The following is a 20,267-nucleotide window of genomic DNA, read 5'->3' on the forward strand; positions in this document are numbered from 1 at the left end:
TTTCTCTTTAAAATAAATCATAAATAATATTAAATATAAGAAAATCTGAATGCTTATATATAGAATATATAAAAATAAATATAAATATTAAAGTTTAATCACTGAATTAAATAAAATTAAAAGAAATAGAATCTTTATTGTTTAATAATATTTAGTTTAATAATAATCTTATCTGCCGCGACACTTCCGCCCCTCGAAAGCCAATCAGATGTGTCTATAATTAGCCACTTTGCTAACTGGGCCATAACCGCCACATGGCCATAATCGAATTTGGCCCAAACATATAGCAGTCGTGGCCGAGTGGTTAAGGCGTCTGACTAGAAATCAGATTCCCTCTGGGAGCGTAGGTTCGAATCCTACCGGCTGCGGTTCGGAGTTCACTTTTTGTTCTTCGAAATAAATATTTTTGCATCCTTTTGGCCATCCTTGCCACATACTTTTGGCCTTGTTTTCCTTTTCTGCTGGCTGGCCTTTGTTCAAACAACTAATTAAATGGAATTACAGAGTCGTAATGCATTTTTCGTGTATTTTGACCAAACAGCTGGACGGTCGGAGCTCGTACACTGAAAACCACTCGGGGGGGATGCCAGGGATGCCAGGGGGTCATGCAAAAGAGCATACCTGATGGGTAGGGAGGGTGTCTAGGGGTTGTTTGCGAAAAATCAAGAAAATAGGGACTGACACAAGGGTAGTTAAAATAGCAAAAAATAGTAAAAAAAAAAAAACAGTAAAAAATAAAACTAAAACCTCGTCTCTGAAGGCAGCAACTTAACGCTTCAATAAATTTTCGCAGCCATGTCGCAGCAGCCATCAATAAAAGGCCCTTGTGCACGCAGCATCCACCCCTGCCCCCCCCCCTCATTTTAGGGGGTGGCCAGGGGGGGGGGGAGGGGTGGGTGTTGCACGGAAATGCGTTAAGTTTGCGCTGCAGCACGTGACGCTGCTAAGCCAAAGCTGCCACACAGCAGCACGCAGGGAACCCTGAAAACGAACCAAAGATTCCAGAGGGGGCTGGCATAGGGAGGGGGCGGGCAGTGGGCTAGGTGATGGCTTTTTGGGGCCACCCTAAGGAAATCCCTAACCATCGGCGACCCACTGAGCCACCGAGCGATAAGAAGGACAAAAATTAATGGAATTTCTGCCTGTTTTTCTGGCTCTGTTTACTCTGCCAATGGCAGAGACTAAGAATTTCTTATGAGGTTCCTTAGTTGGGATATAAAATATATAATAAAAGTGTTAAAAATATGTATTGGCTATAGTTTTTAGACTATTTTTAGATAATATAATTTATAAAGATAATTAAAGTCTTAAAGCTACTGAAATCTTAAGATAGAAGCTTATGTTCTTTGTTTTCAAACATTTTCATTTAAATTTTATATTTTTCGAGTAAATATATATACTTGTTACTTGAATTTTTGAGATATTTATACTTTTAAATAGTTCTATTATTAAACTACTTTTTAATACAATATTATATTTAAATGTATATATTTTTTAACCTTAAAATACTTCAAATAAACTTTAAAACCTAAACAGGCTTATTATTCCACATTTTCATTCAAATTTTCAACCTTTTGCAAGTAAACTTTAATACTTTTAATACAAAATATAAAACTTATTTATTTTCTATTAGTTCTATTAATTTTTATAGTTCTTAAATACTTTTTTCTTTAAAAATAGTATGTAAAATATTATGTATTAGAACCTCTCCAAATACTAGAGCATTTGGAGGGACTACTTGGCAGTGGCAATAATTTCCACGCTTTCTTGGCCTTTTGCTTGGGATCCTTGGGCCTTGGGCCTGTGGCTCCACTTCACCCACCCCCATCCCCCCGCTGCAAGATGCAACTGCAAGGGGGGGCGGGGGGAAGGGCGGAAGAAAGGATGACTGCTTCCTTGGGCTGCTTTTCAGTTCAGTTTGTTTTTACGACGGTCTTGGCTCAAACAAGAAAAGAAAAGAAAAGAAAAAAAGGAAAACGTATAAAAAAAACAGCACCAAAAAAACGCAGTCAGGTGGGTGGAGGGGCATGTCCAGAGGGGTGGTGAGGGGGTGCCAGTGCCACCAACATCGTTTTTGGCTCCTGACTCCATCAGCGTCAGGATCCTCGAACGCTTGTTGGATGTACGTGTCCTGGCAGCTGCTGGTTGCAGTTCCTCCCCTGCCTCACCCCCCTCCCTCCCTCTCTGTAGTTATCCTACCAAAAAATTTCCACAGTCTTTGCCAGTTTCGATTTTCCCACCCGGCGATATAAAATTTTTGCTGTACTTTTCCTTTTTTTTTTTATCCTTTTTTATCCTTTTTTTTTTTGGCCATCGTTTACGTCGGCAATTTTGCAGTTGATTGCAATTTTTCGGGGGCTGCGCCATTTTCTCCTCCCACCCCCTTTATCTTCTCCTCTACTTTTTATTCTGTGTTGTTTTTCACCTTCCTAGTTTTTCCCATTTTTCCCTCGGCTTTTCCAACCAACCACCCTCTACCCACCACCCACCACCCACCGCCTACGTGACATTGCGTATACGTCCAGTGCGCCTACAGCTCCTTGAGATCCTGCAGTTTCGGCCTGGCCCATAAGAACAACGCCACCGCCCCCGCCCCCTCCCCCTCTTAGCCAGCACACAATAAGAAAAATTTTTGGCCAAGAACTGAGTGTTTGAAAAAGGAAATCATTTTTAAATAAAAAGTATAATATTTTACACTAGATTTTTGATAAAAAATAAATAATTGATACATATTTAAGCTTAATCTTAAATCATTTAAGCTGATAATATTAAATCTTTAATATTATTAATGATTTTGAACGAAATATTAAATAGAACTCTGGCCAAGAGAGTACTTTTTAGATAAGCTTACTTAAATATTAAGCTTTAGTCCTTAAAAATAATAACAAAAAAGGATAAAAATTGTATGTTTTAAGGTTTAAAAATAAAAAAATATTGTTCAAGAGGGTTTTAGGCATTATTTCTTATAAATTTTTATTATTTCTTACACCAAAGTGTCTATTAACCAAATATATAGTTTATATTTTATTAAATATTACAGCTATGATTAAATAGTAGTAAATATTAAATATATATAGTATAGCTATCTAACCAACTTTCGATTGTATCTAGAAATATTTTAAAAAGGTCTAAATGAGTCTAAAATGTATTTTAAAACTAATTTTCCAAAAAAAACCTCTTAAAAAAGCCAATAACTTTATTTTACAGTGTTCAGCTGCAGGGGGCGTTTGGGGTAGGCGGTGCAGGGGGCCGGGCTGGGCGTGGGCGTGGCGCTGGGGCTGGCTGCTTCCGCTTTTGGGTGACGGGCAGGCTAACATTATTTTCAATTAGGACGCCGCGGCAAACATAGTTTATCATCAAGTTGACGCGACGCTGTCAGTGCTTATAAATAATCGACTTGGAGCGGCCATTTTGGAGCGGCCAAGTCCTGCCCAGGACCTCCCCCGCACACACACACACCCGCACACACAACATAAATTTTGGATGCAATCTAAAACTAAAAAAAAAAAATAAAATCCAGGACGAGGAAAAAGACAAACTCAGACTATGAGGCACATAAAAATAAAAAATAACACAGACCGGGCTAAAAAAAATGGACTTAAAAAATGTGTAAAAAAAAAAAAAACAATGCACTGTGTGTAAGTGTGTGTGGGTGTGTGGGTGAGTGGGTGAGTGCCACGCCCCCTGTCGCACGCCCACTGCGTGTTGCCTGGCTTTTTGGCAAACTAAAAGTTTTCGCCATGTCACGTCATTCGTTGGGCTTGGCTCTTTCTTTTCCATTTTATTTTCCCTTTTCTGTTGGCTTTGGCTTTTGGCTTTTGGCCGCCTGCCACGCCCACACCGCCCCCTAGGATACTGGCCCACCACCCGCACAGCCCATTCACTGCCCTTCGATTCTACACTAATAAAAAGGGGGAGTAGAGAGGTTTTTGGGCCTCAAAGTTGGCTCTAGAATGTTTCTGTTAATTTTTAAAAATATTAAAATAAATTATTACAACAAAAAAATATTAATATATAAATATTTTATAATTAGTATAGCCTAATATAGTAACTAAAATAGCAGAGTAACTAATTTAGTAACTACTTTCTTTTATGATTATTGTGTGAAAAGTTTGTTTTCTAAATAAATTTCTTATTATTTACTTGATTATTAAAAAATGAAGTATTTTTCTCAGTGCCAGAGCTGCTCATTTTTTTTTTTGTGCAACACATTTACGCCCCGAGGCAGAACGAGAGGGGGGAAGGGAGAGGAGGGACATTTGTCACGTGATGGATTGCAATGGGAGTGACATTTTTATTTCACTGATGGACGACAGTGCACGAAATGAAGCGGAGGATGGGTGGCCCAAAAGGTCGGGCAAGGGGGGTGGTTGCAGGAGGGGGTGGTTGGAGGAGGGAGGAGGGAGGAGGGAGGAGGGGTCAACAGGGAGTTGGCCAAATCAAGCTTAAAACGAGAAGCACGCAACTGGAAGCTGGAAGAGGTCAGGAATAAATAAACTTTCAAGAATCTTTACTGCAGCTTCTAAGATGAAACTGGATTTAAAAAACTGATTTATTTAAGACTATTACTTAAAAATTAAGTAAAACTTAATGTTAAATGTTTATAGGAATTATTAAATACCTTTTAAGAGTCTAATCATCAAATACTTCTCAACCAAAGCCTCCAAGCCAGCTCCTGCCTTTCAAAGAGTTAATTACAAACTAGGAATTGGGTATGATTTAGTTCTGGAATGGGTATATATATAGAGATATATATATATTAGGCATTGAAGGCAATTGTAGCAATTGCACTGCAATTGTCATTGGGGGAAGCGATGGAGTGGAAGCTGTGGCAACTGCCAACTGCCGCCCACTTGCCACCCACTCTAATTTTCATTTTGAAACCTTTTTTGTTTCAAAGATTGGAAGGGGGGGTGGAACAAATTGTTGGAAAATATTTAAATTGCAGACTGAACTGGCTTTTGTGCCTTTTCTGGCCAGGCTCAATTGGAGGCATCTGCCAGGAAGGACAACTGACGGCTGCAAAAGGATAATGACGAGTATACGCCCTGTGGGACGGACGACAAAGGCTCTCTCATTCTCATTAATTCTTGTTGCGAGTTTCATTTTTTGTTATTGAACATTTCTAACAAATTAGTTCTTAAATAAAATCAAATTTATCTTGGTTACTGATTATTTTGTTTTTAGCAAAAAATGGGAGTTCCTTTACTGAATGATACCTGGTACTCCTGACTGGAATATTATTTCCTAAGGATAATAATTAATTGCATACTTCAAGGGGTTTCAGGGAAAACTTAGAACTAATAGCACTAATAGATTAGAATAGGAGTTGTACCAAAAATCGTATAGCTCTGGATCTCATAAAGAATATACATATATAGGTTACTCCTTGGGGTTATGTTTCATTTATATTTTATGTAGGATATTATATCTTTGTATTTCCCAAGTAACTAACTAACTAACATACTAACTAACTAACTAACTAACTAAACTCATAATATCATAGTATCATGAGAAGAAATACTTATCCTATAAGATATAAACAAATATATAGTAAGTTTTTGGCCTTCTATAACTTCCTCGCAACGACTTACATTAAGTGCAACTGTATCTCTATCTGGTGTTTGCCAATGTATCTGTGGGATATCTTTAACCCTATCGGTGTCTGCGGGAGCGGTCTTGAAGCCCAGCCACTTGGCGGGAAAGTGAAAGTGTTCCATAGAATAAGCAGCTGAAGCTGGGAACCGCAGACAAGTGGAATAAATATACATATATATATATATATATATTTATATATATTTTTATATGGAAAGCTCCTCCTCCACTGTCATAGGGGCACACAGATACAAATGTATCTTTGGCTGCATCAGCTTGTTACCTACATTTTATTTTATTTGATTTCATTATGTTAAAAAGTTGTTCAAGTTGTGAATCATGCGGCAAACGGGGGGAGGAGGGGTGAAGGAGGGGGCGGTGGGTGAGGCAGTGTCCTTGTTCTTCCTTACTCTAGTTGTTGTTGTTGCTATTGTTGTTGTTGCCTCGCAGTAGCAGCAGCAGAAAATCAGCAGACAGCGCGCAGACAAACCCAAGGACGTTTCCGTGGGGTGGAGAGTGGGTTGGCAGAGTGGGTGGTTGGCAGGATGGCAGGATGGCAGGATGGCAGGATGGCAGGATGGCTGGATGGCGGGTACCTAACAAATGAGACACTCACACACACACACACACATACATAGTGAGAGAGTCACAGGATGCTTCTGCAGTCGACAGCATTTTATTATCCTTATTTAAGTTTGAAACTTATTGCAAAGTGGGAAACTGGAGAACTCCACCACTACCCACTACTGCCACTCCCCACCCACTCTCCCCCACTGGCACTAAAAATATGGAAAACTTTGCAGACAACGCCAGACAGCCAGAGAGCCAACAACACCAGGGCCTTGCGATGGGGTATGGGGCATGGGGCATGGGGCATGGGGTGGGCGGTATGGGGTGGCTGGAGAAAGGCTTAAGTGCCAGCAGGAGAATGGCCAAGGACGTTGCTCGCGAAAACAGCTGCGACTCTGCCGGTGGAACAGTGTTTTCAAAATGCAAAGAAAACTCTTCAAAATATTTAATTAGGATATTTAAATATAATTTATTTCCAAATTAATAGAGAAACTAAGGGACAGATGGTCAAGATTTTAATAAATGGAGTTATGGATTTCTATTAAAGGTTTAAAAATCTAGAAATATTACAAATTAAACATCTTCTAGTATATTTTAATCAAAATTAATTATCATATATTTTTTATATTTAAAAACCAAGAACAAACGGTCAAGGCTTTATTAGAAAATATATAGAAGCTAATCTCGATTGTAAAATTATCTCAAAATATTTCTATATTTTATTTTATATATAAAGTAAAACCCCCCACCCTTTTACTAAATTTTAAGCATAAATTAGGATGATCTCGACCACTGTTCCGTTGTCTGGCATTCAAATAAAAAAGAGTTATATACACACTCCAGACCCAGACTCCAGACTCCAGACTCCATCCTCCATCCTCCAGACTACAGACGGAGAGAAGCGCGTCGGGAGCACAAGCTTTATGCTATATACCCCCGATATGTATAAAAATATATACACATTTATATAGACACTGTGCGGCACATATGTATGAAAGACTATATATATTTGTTTGGGGCACATCCCGGTGGTGGTGGCTGGAGGAGGGAAGAATGGAAGAACTGGCGGAATGCATTGTGGCCGCCGCATTTGGGGCAAATAGTTTTTGCTCTAGTTTTGAGACTTTAAGACAAAGTTTTCCTTTTCCGCACACACCTTCCCATCATCCCCTTGCCAGTTTTTCACAACTTTAACCGAAGGTCGTTGTGCTGGTTAAAAGTTTTTTGGGGGCAAGTTCACTCACTCACTTTCCAGTCGGCAATACATAAAGTTTATATAAATAAGAGTAACCGCTTTCAAGGTTATTCTTAGATGAAGCTGGAGGTCCTCTGGATCTGGAGTTCTTCCAATAATTTTCTGTCCATCGGAAAACATAGAGAGAACTCGGTCCGAGTCATAACTTTGCAACAATTTAACAAGCCCGCAAAGCCGCAAAGGCCAGAAATCGTATGGGAGAAGACTACACTGGGAAAAAGTATGCTATAATTCGGTACTTATCACCATAACTAGAATCATGTCTTTTTTTTTTAATGCTCAGAGCAATGTGACATTTTGCGGCAGGTTAGTGGAGCTCTCGGCTCCCATCCATATCGCCCAGGTAGCAGCAGGGACTAATGCCACAGCCGATGTCGCTGTTGCACAAACCACACAGCAAATGCCGCTGCAACAGCAGTTCCAGTTGCTAGGAATAGCCGAAGCTATATGGGTACAGTGAACATTCCCTAAAGATAACTTGTATGGGAAAGTTATTCAAGTTGTAGGTTGGATTTCAAGAAGCTATCAGCAATACTAACTTTAAAATTATGCCAAAAAATATTTGAAAAAATTCTAAACACTAACCAGAATTAAATGTAATTTTTAACATTAAGACATCTTAGCGAAGGATCACTGTAAAATGGCCAAAAGCAGCAACAGTTGAGTGAAATGCCTTGACATTGCGTGTGGATGTTGTTGTTAAGATTGTTGCTATAGTTGTTGTTGTTGCTATAGTTGTTGTTGTTGTTGTTATTGCTGCGGATAATTGGCGTGCGGTGGCACCACAAACAGTGATGGCCCCAAAAGAGAGAGAGCGAGAGGGGGGGAGGCGAAAGAGCCAAAGGGGAAGATGCTACAAACGCGTTAGCAATGCAATTTATGTGCGTTTAGACGCATATTTTGCCAATTAAATATTGCGATAAAGCATGCAGCCTATACACAAAATACACGCACACACAGATACACTCGAAGAAAAATTGGGGAGCTATTTGTAAAGAGAAATAAGAAGCATAAATGATTGTATATATGAGTATATGATATGTGAAGTATATTCCCTTTAATATTTAAATTTCTACTAATTACTAATTGGAATTACTTTCTTGATTATTTCTCAAGTTTTTTAATAACTTAACAATTGATATTATATTTTTTATATATTTTTAAGTTTAATTTAGAATTAATACTCTATTTTCCACGCCTCCATATTATTATTTATTCTCATTAATGTATAAGTTTAACTAAGAAGCCTTTTAAAATATTTTAAAACTCAACCAAAAAATCTATAATTATTTTCTCTTATTCTTGACATGTTTCTTAACCCTCCCATATTTTTTCTCAGTGCATACATGCTCATCTGTGGAGCTGGCCAGCTGATAAATGCCGCTGATAGCGTCGCTGACGTTGGCAATTTGGTTGAAATTTATTTGGAGCCCGCAGACGTCGCCTCGTTTGTTGTTCCAACTTTGTGGCTCTCTCAGTTGTTGTTGTTGTTTTTGCTGTTGTTTTTGTTATTGTTGTTGGAGTTGCAATAACAACATCTGCCACTGCCACTGCCACTACCTCTGTGTTGCTGGCTGTTGCGCAACGCACTTGGTGCGTTTGCAAATTGACATCTTTCAATTAAATCGAACCTCTCTCGAACAGAATCGCAAGGAAATCGCTAAAAGGAATTGAAAGTCTTCTGGCTACGCACATTGTTGTTGTTGTTGTTTGTTTTGGCCACATTGCCACAAAAGTTGTTGTATTTTTGTCGTTGTCATCGCTGCCATTGTCCGAAATTCCCAGCTTTTTTGTCCGAATTGTCAAATGTTTGGAAATTATGCAATTGGAAATTGTCGTGTGTCGGAATACACTAAATATTATTTAAAGTGCTTATGGGAATTATTTAACAATTTGCCGAGTTATTTCGTTTTTTAAATAACAATTTAAAATTTTATAAAATTTATTAAGGAATAAATAGCTTAATTGGAAGCTAAAGAGAGAAGTAGCTGCTTTATTTCCTTAAAGGTTTCATTTAATTTCAACTGGATTTATTAAATATTTTGCATAAAAAATTAAACAATAAATACTTTAGTTCATTTAGTTCATTAGTATACATTTATTTTTTAATATTTTTATGCCATCTTCATCCAAGTAATCATCTCAGTTTTTAGTATTAATTTTCTTGGAAGAAAACTAAAAAAAAATGTATAAAAATTTAATTCAAGTTTTTTATTTATAAAAATTTATATTTTAAATATATTTTATGCCTACTTTTAATTTTAAAACACACTTTAAAGAGTATCAACTAAAAATCTTAAAATATTTATAGACTTTTGTGCAGATCACCTGCAACATGTTGCTGCAACATTCAATGGCCATTTGGACCAAAAAAGCAAAATACCAACAAAAAAATGACAATATTTTGGCTTAAACTCAACTCATTGGCTATGATATTCAAATGGTTTGGCAGTTGCATTCAAATTCAAATTCAAATTTAAATTCGAATTCGAATTCAGACTCGGAGTTGAAGTTGAAATGTTGCACATTTTGATGTTTGATGCTTGATATGCGCTTTTGGGGAAAAACACGTCAACCTGACCAAATACATAAAGTACTAGCCACTTCTAGTTTTTTTCGTTGAGTTCATAAATGGCCAAAACAATTTCATGGTAAAAAAAAATAACAACAAGCTACTACTGTGGCCAGTCTTTGATTGACTTTCAATTGCGTAATTAAGCGAGGGGCTAAAAAACAGTATCTTATAGATACATTTAAGCCCAATTGTGTTTTTAGTCAAATGAGTTATTTAAGTATTTTATTATCCAAGTCTAGCCACTCTGTTCTCTGTCTTTATTTCCACAAATTAATATAGTTTTTGCTGGACTTCATGCCGCCTTGTATCATTTGGCTATTAAGAGTCTTTTTTTTTTTGTTGTAATTAGAATGTAATCGCAGTCGGTTCCAAACCCAATTAAATGCATGAAAACGCGAAAAAAAATATGGAGCGAAAGGGGCAGAAATTATTATGAAAATTAGCCCAGGCTGGGGGCAACAATGACGATTTGCGTATAATCCAAGAAAGGAAATATTATGCAAAAATATGAGTTTCCCCCCACAAGAGGCACAACTTCTATTTATCATAATTGAGGCTTCCAATTAAAAGGGTCGGGGGAGGGTTGGAGTTTGAAAGGGAGTTTCCGCAAAGGGAGGAGGAAGGAAGGAGGGTCTCCGCCAGACTGCCCATGTTGCACCGACCTGCCCCGCCTGCTCCGCCTGCCCCGCCTGCCTTTTAGTTTCTTAATCCAAATCGAAAGTGTATACGGAGCTCTTAATGGATTCCACAAGAGCAATGTTTTGTAAATTATTTTCTTGTTTTTATTTTTGAGGCAAAGTAAATAATTCAATTGCCTTTTTTTTTTTTTTTTTTTGTTTAGCCCTCCTGGGACAAAGCGAAATTAAATTAAAAATGCATTTTGGGCGATCCGGGCAAGCTGAAATGAATTAAGCCATCATTCAGCAGTCGTCACGCAGTGGCTAAAAGAAATGGCCAAAAACGTGTTGAAAGCCATGTGTGCCCCCCCCCCACCCCACTTGCCACTTAAAAGCCCCCTCTTGCCACACTTGGAGTGGCCAGAACACACACCTTGGCGTGTCAGTTTCACGTGCAGTGGCAAAAGGTAATTCATCTTGTTCCCATACAAAATATATACAAGTCCGAACACATACACCTTCCTTCCACTCTATATATAGAGGGATATATGTATTTGGCGAGGGCCCCCGACTCTCTGGATAATTAAATGGCCGGGCGAGGCATTTTCACAAAATTATAGGCTTCCAAGAAGTCCAAAGGTTGCCCCACAAAATATTCATTTATTAGTAAAAATATATGCTCATTTAAAATAATTTTTATCAAAAATGAAATCCTCTAACGCAGCCGGTAGGATTCGAACCTACGCTCCCAGAGGGAATCTGATTTCTAGTCAGACGCCTTAACCACTCGGCCACGACTGCCTCGGTGTTGGCCATAAAACGGCCAGCAAACTTTTGCTAACAGGGCCAAGGCTAATGCCAGAATCTATAAATGTAACTATTGTCATTATTATCTATGGCCTGGCATTCTATATCTCATTCCTGCGGCTATTTCAAGAGGCTCATGAGATTAAGGAACATATTTGTTGGAAGATAAGTATTTTTAAGCTAATAATTGAATTAAAGTGGCTATTTATAGTTTCCTTATAAATTGGACAACAGTATATATGAGAATATAGGCTCATGTACCAAAGAAAGTATTCAGATCCATATATCGCTAGGTGCCATATTGATACAACATAAATTACCAAAGAGCGATGCCCCAGAAAATTTGAGAAAAAATCTAAAAAATATTCTGTTTTCAGATTTTGATGCAGAATGACGGAGAATCGATCCACAAATCGATTAAGATACTCCGTGTAAGAATCGGATGGGAATCAGCTGAGATATAGCCATCCCAGTGGGCCATATAGCCCCTCCATGTCTTCCTGAAGGGGATCCCCCAGAAAATTTGAGAAAAAATCGAAAAAATATTTTGTTTCCAGACTTTGATGCAGAATGACGGAGAATCGATCCACAAATCGATTGAGGTATTCCGCTCAAGAATCGGATGGGAATCGGCTGAGATATAGCCATCCCAGTAGGCCATATAGCCCCTCCATGCCTTCCTGAAGGGGATCCCCCAGAAAATTTGAGAAAAAATCGAAAAAATATTTTGTTTCCAGATTTTGATGCAGAATGACGGAGAATCGATCCACAAATCGATTGAGGTATTCCGCTCAAGAATCGGATGGAAATCGGCTGAGATATAGCCATCCCAGTGGGCCATATAGCCCCTCCATGCCCTTCTGAAGGGGATCCCCCAGGAAATTTGAGAAAAAATGTATTTTGTTTTGAGATTTTGATGCAGAATGACGGAGAATCGATCCACAAATCGATTAAGGTATTCCGCTCACATATCAAATGTGAATGGGCCAAGATATGGCCATCGCAGTGGGCCATAAAGTCCTCCAATGTTGTCCCGCTTCCGATCGCTCAGTTATACGGCAGTCATGAGAAATAAGATGGGATTATAATCCCTGAAATAATTTGCAGGTTTGGCTGCAATATCCAATCGGAATAGTGCTACCTATATGTTTAGAATTCAAGAATAAATTAAATAAATTGCATTATTGAACACCTTTTCTATTAATTGGAACTCAACTCGAAGTTCAATGAAAACCCTCCCTCCCAGAGCCAGAAACTGAAACCAGAAGCTCCCGAACTCCACACGCCATTGATCTTGGGGGAGATTCAATGATTAATCTTGGTAATCTGGGAGGAGGGGGGGGGGGGAAGAGCAGTCCCTCCTTGTTCCTTGTTTTATATAGTTCCTCCGTTTTTTGTTTTCCTTCCACTATCCATTATCCTATCCAAGGCGATCCTATCCGATGCCGATGCCGATGCCGATTGCAAACTCGACTCCCATTGCCCATTTCCCATTGAATTGGCGAGGATCTGGGGATCGCAACGTAATCAATTACATGACCACGCACATTGGCTTTGATCATTTCGGTGGCCCGTCACCCCTCCCCCCCTTAACACTTTGTGCCACCGACTGTGGTGGTGACAATGCGTTCGCTGCCCTTAACCCTCCACAGCCCCCAGCTCGCCATGGATCGCCTGGATCAATGCAATCTCGATATCGAAACAGTTTTTAATGTGCACCTTTTGTTCTTGTGGCAATTGCATTTCCTCTCCTGGCTCCTGCCACTGTTGCAACATCAGTTGCACACAGTTCCTCCACCCTCCCCCCCTTCGGCAGGGGCAGGGGCAGGGGCGGCGGATCCAAGGGGGTATCCAACGACTACTGGCTGCCGAAATGTCAAATGCCAGGCCATATTTCTTAAACGCCAAATACTTTTTGACATAATAGTCCAATTACCTTATCGCGCGATCTGAGATGCGGTCGCCGTTGCAGTTGCACGTTGTTCATGCTGCTGCCACAGTTAGAGATGGCAAAACTATCGGCTAAGCAGTTGCTACGATAGTTATCGTATTTAAATTTTATATCTTTAAGATATAGATTTTATGATTGTTTAAGACTTCTACTTTTAAGATGATATTCTAGCTTACATTTTATTTAAGCTATTGAAATATTTTAGATATTTTTGGGGGGCGATATTATTTTATTGCTATTTCTTGTAGTTGCTGCTTGAATTGTTGCTTTTGTGTTGCATCTGGTTGATGCTCAGGTTGAGGCAGGAACTGAACTGAAGCTGAAGTTGCAGCCACTGCGCGATTATTTATGGCGATCAGCGTTCGTGGGCCCAGGCCCAGGCCCAGGTCCAGGCTCAGTAGCAGTAGCAGAAATTCCATTTAAATTGCGTACCAGCAACAACAACAATAACACCAACAGTAGTAGCAACAACAACAGAGCAGCAACATCAACAAAAACAACACTGGCAACACCAGCAATTGTTTTTATGAAAGCGTTGGCAGCGTTGGCGGCGATTCCCTCTGAAGCGGCTTAAAAAAAAAAACAACAAAGTCAAAAAAAAATACAATAAAAACCATACACAAAAAATAAAAGGCCAGAAATAAAAATAAAAGCAAAAAATATAAACAAGAGGATTTTATATCTCTTTCCTTTGGAGAAGCTCGTACTATTTTGGAGGGTTTCTGGCCAAAAATCCGAGTTTAAGGTTTTGAGGATATGGGAGAGATAGTTATTATAATAAAGGATAAATTAATATTCCCTTAACTTTAAAAAATAAATAAACGTTTTCTAAGATGAGGGATTATTTAACCTTTAAATAGAAACCTCTTTCAAAATGATTAAAAATAATATAATCCCTTTTTAGTCTCTCCTTCTTGGGTTATTCAAAGATTAAAATAAATTCAATATTAATATCATACATATTAAACATCAAATTATATTTTAAATAAATGAAAAATAAATCAAAACCCTTAAAAATTAAACAACTTGAAAGGCCCAAAAGACAGCCAACTGAAGGAGAATTTGATTCTGCCGAGTACCAGGTATCATTATAGACTACAGTCCCCTAAAATGCAGCTACTACTTCCTAATCCAAACATGTATACTATCTTTAAACTCAGTTCTAGCTTTTATTTGTTTTTAGACAAAAGAAGAAGCTCATCATCACTGGCGAATGGGCGGAGGGAACACCTTGGTAAGATCCCATGCTCGACATCTGTTCGGTGCAGGACAATCGATTTGGCGCAAAGTGTTGGACACACACAAGCGCACTAGCACATGATAGATACTTAGATACTCGGCCCGAACATATACGGATACAAAGATACTCGAGAGCTCTCATTCGGTCAGTTGTAAATGAGTCTCGAGGGTCGTTGTCTGGCCTGACCTCTCAGCCCGCGCCCGTAATATGTCTTGTTGCTTGTTTGACAGTTGTTGTTGCTGCTGTAAGTGCACTGGGAGAAAAGGGGGTGTACTTTAGATCATATATAGTAGTACCACTCACTACCAGATACTAAAGAGTTATAGCGAAGACTCTATAGAAACCCAGTTATATCTCTATTAGATGATAGATATTTGAAGACTAACCCTCTTTCTTCCAGTGTACATCAATTGCTATTGCTCCTGCTGTTGGCAGAAACAATCGTAGTTATATTTTTAAACGCAACTACGCGCTGCTCACAGCGATATTGATCTTATTTCAATATGCCACAGCCCCATCTACCATCTACCATCTCCCATCGCCCCGCCATCGGCTTTTAATTTGCTGCTGCGCTTTAGCTTTTGCGACTTGAATGTGGCACGTTGCAAGTTGGCTAGCCTGCCACGCTGCCACGCTGCCACGCTGCCAGTTGGCCAGTCTGCCTGTTTGCCTGTTTGCCAGTCTGCCAGTTGCAATTTCCTTGTGGCAGTTGACGTTGTTGCCACTAGTTTGGGGGATCGCACCTAGAAGAAAATCCCTTCGAATCGTCGGCATTTGCTCCATTGATCTTTTGGCTTCTGATTCGGATTCCGATTCTGATTCAGATTCTCCTCAGTTTTCTTCCTTTTTTTTTTTCGATTGTCAACTGAATTGGAAGGGAAGGCGGTTTCCTCCTCACTTTGATTTAGTAAAGTGTAATTACAGTTGAGCTGCCAGTGGGTTTAAAAAAAGCGAAAAAAGCGAAACCCAATTTCAATTGGAGAGAGGTGTCTGGGAGATGCTCCTTAAGGGGCTAGTCTTTTTTCAGGATTTTGATTAATGAAAAAAGAATGTTTTGGAATTGGTTTCTTATATTTTTTTTCTTTTTTCTTATTAGTTCTTCAAATAATTAACAGAAATTACAAGTAAATAGCAATGTCTATAAATATATCAAGGAAATAAAAGACTACTCCTTACTCTTTTCAAAAAACATTATTTGAAACATTTGTGTTGTCTTTATTTAAGTAATATTTTAATATTAGTTAGTTAGTTCCTTAACATCCAATTCCCTTCTTGGAATATCTTTGATGAGTTTTCTTTTTTAAATATTGTCTTATGAAGTTTATAGTCATATAATTTCTAGTCATATCGAGTTATATATATTATAAATATTAATGATTTAATGACTTAACCGAAGCCCCATTAACATTTCTTTGTGACACTTTTCTGCTCTACATATTTTTTGGCAATTTCCATTGGAATTTCCTTTTTCAAATCCTTCAACCAAAACTCAAAGAACTCCGATTTCGACACTGACTTTGGGAGTCCGGAGTTCGGAGTCCGGAGTGGGGTGTGAGTCCTCCGGATTCCTCCATACTCCTCCGGACAAACTAGCTACAACAATAACCATAACAATAACAAATTAGCATCGCATGCTCCCCGGCGATTAATTTATCCGTAGACCGGCTCTTTTGGCCTGTTTTTTTTTTTTTTCCTTCAGTTCTTGGCCGTTTTTTACGAGCATTGTTTGTAGCTCATTAAGGAAATTTTGCGCGCTTCAACGACGACAAACGCCTTGCCGACAAAGGAGGAAAATACTTCAACTACAGCAGATACAAAAAACAAGGTAGGCATAATAATTTGAGGCCAAAATCGCACAGTTTATGCAAATCGCTTAAATTACGAATACGAATCGGTAGGAAAAAGGCATTTTGGCATGCGAGCACTCGCAATTTTTCAATTTGCAACAAGTGTCTGGGTCTGGTCATGACGTCATTGTTCTTGTAATCGGATCACTCTTCTTCAGATATATATTCTGCAGATATATATTTTTTTATTACATTTGGGATTTGATTTTTGTGTTTCTGGTAGTTCTGGTTTCAGTTCAGCTGACACATTGCAGCACATTTCGCTGGAAAATTGTTTTAGACTTTCAGTTCTCAGCAATTTTTTTTTGCTTCACTCTTTTTTTATTTTATTTAATTTATTTATTTTTTTTTTTTTGTAATGGGAAGCGGAATCTTTGTTGGCCTTTTCTTGGCACAAAACGCTTTGAACTCGCCCATTTGGCTGGCGGTTTGGCGTGGGAAATGCGAAAGACACTCCAGGCACTGTGGTTTCAATTGATTTTCTAAATATATCTTGAAACTAATACAGGACTTTAAATAATTTAAATTATGGATAGGGGCTTGAGAGACCGGGAAATGAATTATTACAATTAATTTTCTAATTCTTTGGTAATTTTTTTTAAGATTTTCTCTTAGAATTCTCTAGTAGACTGCCGTCTACTTAGTTCTTAAATTTTTCACAAAAATTATAGACCTTTTAAGAAATTCCTTAATATTTTTGTTTCTTAAAATAAAATCTAGAATATGAGTAAAGTGAATAATTATTAGAAAAAGGTCTCTAGGCCTCTCTCCCACAGTGCTAATCATGCTGAATAAAATGAAATAAATTTTTAGCCGAATCGCCGCTTTTGGCACTTTCCCTCCCCCCCGCTCTGGTGGCAAATAAAGAAAAGATAGAGAGAGGAGAGGAGAAAAAAAGACACACACCCGCAATGCAACTGGCAACTGGCAACTGACTTCTTGGCTTCTGGTCCAGAAAACAGACAAAAAACCAGCGAACTGAGGGTCTCCGGAGTCCCGATCATGTGGCAGCTGCGCATTTGCATCAAACGAAAAGTGCAAACTGCAGACTGCCAACTGCATGCAACTCCATGTTGCACACTCCACTTGCCCCTCCATTCTTGGGATTAATCTCCCCAGGATTAAGGCTAACAGCCGGCCCAGCTGCGTTTTATTTTCTGATCATACACTGACTAGGGGTATATTTTTGATTCATTATTAAATGAATTCTGTCTTTTGTGTTAAAAGTGCTTTCGTCACTGATTCTTAAACTCATCAAGAAGTTTGTTTTTTAGCCTTAAATTATAGCTCTAGCTAAATAATTCAAGAATCTTAGTCTATATCTTAGAGTGCCTTAAACCCCTAGATCTTTGTCTCAAAAAGATTGAAGATGCTTTCGTCACTGGTGTTTCTTTAAAATTCTTGTTCTTCATAATCCTTAAAACTGCGTTTCTAGTTTATTATTATTTAAAATATATATTTTCTAAAATGTTTTAATTTAAAGAGTATTTGAAAAAAGAGCTTCTTTTCGCTCAAGCTCTTTGGTTTGTGCCCCATGCAACGTGAGCTGTGCCACACACTCCATAATTTGCCTGCTGTTCCGCTGGTTCTTCTTGTTGTTGTTGTTGCCCCTCATGATGTTGCTGTGGTTGTTGCATTTGTTGCATTGTATCTTAGTGTCGGGTTGTTGTGACTTGAGTTCGCATTTCATTCGCGCTTATCTCGCACTCGGCTCGTTTTCATGTCTTTATTTATAATTTTATTGATAAAATTGACATTAATCGCGCGTTTAAGATGATTTTTATCGCCTCGCGTGCAAATTGCTTACAATTTTTTCTCCTTTTGCTTTCGATTGCCTTCCCTGTCTTGCCACAAAACTGGAGTACAATTTCTTGTAACTCCTTTTTTTTTTTTACTTTTCTGGACTTTTTACGGGCCTGGTTAGTCTGTTTTATTGCCATCGGTGTTGAGGTGCGAGCGATTATTGGATTTGACAAGCGGTCAGGCCGAGAAACTGAAGACGAGAAAACCTGTCACGGCTAATAAGATTGGGGTCTGAAAGTCGGGCCCAGAGGCGACCAGAGGAAGAGGGCCAGGACAGTAGCCGAGTGGCTCAAAAATAAATTATGAAAATGGCTCAAGGAAGCCACTACTCTTTCTTACTTTAACAAAAATTATTAATAATTGAGATAATATTTTTGTTCCAGTCTTCCTGCAATAACCACATCCTGCTAAAATAATACAGAAATTTATGATTTTATTTGGCTTCCTTGTCGGACTAGACTAGAGACTCGGGAAAAGAAATAGCTCAGTGGAAAATCAATGCCGTGAATAAATTCCCCAAATACTGGGCCATCCCAACCCCCATTCCCCATCTCCTACTCTCTGGCTTGATATATGAAATGCGTTCTGTTGCCTCACTTTTGGGGCACAGAGCATTTTGCCACATTAATTTTCCTAATTTCGAAAGCCAACCCACACATCCTGCAAGGCTTGGGGAGGGGGGGGAGGAGGGGTGAAAGTCCTGGTAAAGCTACAGCACTGACTGCATCCCCGCAGGACAGCCAAAAACTATTTATCAATGTTGAAACATTTCAAATACATTCTGCGTTTTTAGAGCAAAAATCTACCAGAAAAGGGGGAGCCCAATGCCCGAGGGGGGGGGCTGGCTGTGCAGGGGAAGGGGGTGGGGAGCTGTGCAGTGGTAAGATTATGATGGAGATCCCTTTTGCCCCACGCCCATGCCCAGGCCACGTCCCTCCTGCATTCGCTGTCAAATGAAGCGGCAAAAAAGTAGCTGGAAAATGAAATATGCCAGCGACGTCTCCGGTCTGCCAGCTTCTCTGCCCCCCCTCTCCCCTTTACCCTAAGCCCCTGGGCGCCCCATTGGCCACCAACCAGCCCCCGGCCCCCAACCCCCGGCCCCTTTTGTGCCGACTGCTAAGACAACTGGCGGCGCATTAAATGACGCTCCAGCGACATCTTACGCAATGGCCGAGGATGCCCGATGCCGCGCCAGGATAAGGCTAATAGAGGTGGCCAAGACCCCAATAAGTACTCACAAAATATTAAAAATCAGAAAATAATACTAGTGACAAAATAAACATAAAGTTGTACCCAAAAACTATCATAGTTTGGCTTTATTTTTCATTCACAGAGAAACAGTTTAGGATTCTCTTGTTAAGAATATATTTCAAAAACTGATTTTTCAGTTCAATATTCTTCTAGAACTCTTTTAAGAGTTAATGAAATAATTATTATATAAAATTCTACAAACAATTACTCTATAATTTTCATTAAAAGATTTATTTTCTCCAACAAAACAAATCTTAACGATATATCTCACGTGTCACGCTCTCAGTCCCCTTGACGTTGGTCCTTGCGGCTTTCATCTCCTAGCCACACACCCACAAACACATACACATCTACATCCTTACACATCTATATTATATATATATATATTATGTATATGTGTATGGAGTTGGAAGTGTGCAAGTTCTGCCCACACAACACACAGAAAATTGCATTTCGCCTGCTGCAAAATATTTCACTTTAGAGGACAAACAGGTCACAGGCTGACTTTTGCACACACGCACATGGCAACCCTGGCTTAGTGGCAGTCCCAGCCAAAAGAGGAAGACGACCACCAAGAAGAAGATGAGAAATGGTTTGGTGTAGAGGGGGTTGGGGGGTAAATAGGGTTGCCATTTCCACCAATTCGTATGCAGCTGGCGTTCGACTGCCAAAGAGGGTCGTCGGGGGCCTGTGTTTGGGGAAAAACTTTTTGGCGCGTCTCGGCCAACAAACGCATGCATTTATCCGCTCCAAGAG

The 20,267-nt window shown here is 39.2% G+C and overlaps 2 non-coding genes across 2 annotated transcripts; one reads left to right on the forward strand and one right to left on the reverse strand.

Annotated features, from left to right (window-relative positions):
* The first annotated feature begins 286 nt into the window (after positions 1-286).
* On the forward strand, positions 287-368 carry Trnas-aga. Its single transcript has one exon. It is a non-coding gene; the product is annotated as a tRNA-Ser (tRNA).
* A 10,963-nt stretch (positions 369-11,331) lies between these two features.
* Trnas-aga lies at positions 11,332-11,413 on the reverse strand. The gene has a single exon. It is a non-coding gene; the product is annotated as a tRNA-Ser (tRNA).
* Positions 11,414-20,267: the final 8,854 nt, after the last annotated feature.

Source organism: Drosophila ananassae, chromosome XR (assembly GCF_017639315.1).
Source record: "Drosophila ananassae strain 14024-0371.13 chromosome XR, ASM1763931v2, whole genome shotgun sequence".
NCBI classification, from domain to species: domain Eukaryota; kingdom Metazoa; phylum Arthropoda; class Insecta; order Diptera; family Drosophilidae; genus Drosophila; species Drosophila ananassae.